The following is a 1,217-nucleotide window of genomic DNA, read 5'->3' as shown; positions in this document are numbered from 1 at the left end:
CACCTAGGATGACTTGAGGGTGAGTAATTTATGGGCTAATTTAAATGTTTGGGTGAACTAACCCTTTAAGTAGGGCAAAACAACAGGATTCCCCTCGTGTTGTGTTCTCTCATTTTGACCCACAGAGAATTTTTCTTTAAATGCTAGTTATCACATTGCACTAAAACTTACTGACTTTGCTCACACAAGATATAACAATTCCCCAAAAGAATCATCATTTTTTTACTTTTTGGTATTTTTCCCCACCTTGTTACACCTGTGGTGTTTCTGGTCAAAAACTACCATAATACTAAAAAAAATGCTTATAAATTTCCCTGTATTCTATATTATTACTAGGGCTGTCGCGATTCGTCGATTTTATTTGACTATTCGATTCCATAAAACACATTATTAGACGGTTTCCCAAGGCTGCATGATACATTAAACCCATTTAATAATCATAATTAAGCATAATTGTTTATCACAAACGCTACGATTTAATTAATTATATGCAATGCCGTTCTAATACAGTATATGCGCTTTAATTATTTACATGCGTGTAGGTTAAGTACGTGCGTCACACAGCGGCTCCGTTCACAGTAGTTCCACAGGAACCGTTATCATTTACATGTGTGTGGAGCGGCTCAAACTCCATCTCTGCATGTTGTTGTGAGTTTGGGTTTATTATAACGTTCATCTGGGAACGTAACGTGCGCCATTTCATCAGATTTGTAAGGTAAATCATTTATAAATCTACGCAAACTCAGGAGAATACATCGCGGTTTCAAAATAAAAGCTCAAACCCTCACTCTGAGTTTACACGTTTTGATGTCCACATATTCTTTTAATTACAGTGGCTATAGCATTTCTGTCCTAAAGAAATGGCCAAATATTAAAGATTAAGTGGACATTTGAATTAAATGGTGCTTGGTCAATATTAAACAAGTATTAGATCCAGCAGCAATGTGTAAAAATAATCATCAGGCCGTTGGCGCCCTCTGTAGGCCTTTGTTGTAATGCGTTATGTACATTAGCTCTATTGTTTATAATACATTATGCATTTTAACAGTTTTGTTCAATAAAACCGTATGATTTCTTGCTTTTGATACTTTATTTGAATTATTATTGCCTATAATTATTATTTAACATTATAACATTATTTAATATGTTGCCATTCTTACACTATAATACTGAACTTTGATTTCAGTGATTTGGACTATGCGATGGATGCACTTTAC

At 34.3% G+C, this 1,217-nt stretch overlaps 1 protein-coding gene across 3 annotated transcripts in view; it reads right to left on the bottom strand.

Annotated features, from left to right (window-relative positions):
- nono (non-POU domain containing, octamer-binding) overlaps window positions 1-1,217 on the bottom strand; it is a 13,251-nt gene that overhangs the window by 1,485 nt on the left and 10,549 nt on the right. The window lies entirely within an intron of this gene.

This window comes from Sinocyclocheilus anshuiensis, unplaced genomic scaffold, assembly GCF_001515605.1.
Source record: "Sinocyclocheilus anshuiensis isolate Anshui unplaced genomic scaffold, SAMN03320099.WGS_v1.1 scaffold1262, whole genome shotgun sequence".
Lineage (NCBI taxonomy): Eukaryota > Metazoa > Chordata > Actinopteri > Cypriniformes > Cyprinidae > Sinocyclocheilus > Sinocyclocheilus anshuiensis.
Note: the sequence above shows the minus strand (reverse complement) of the source record. Positions and strands in the feature narration are given on the sequence as shown.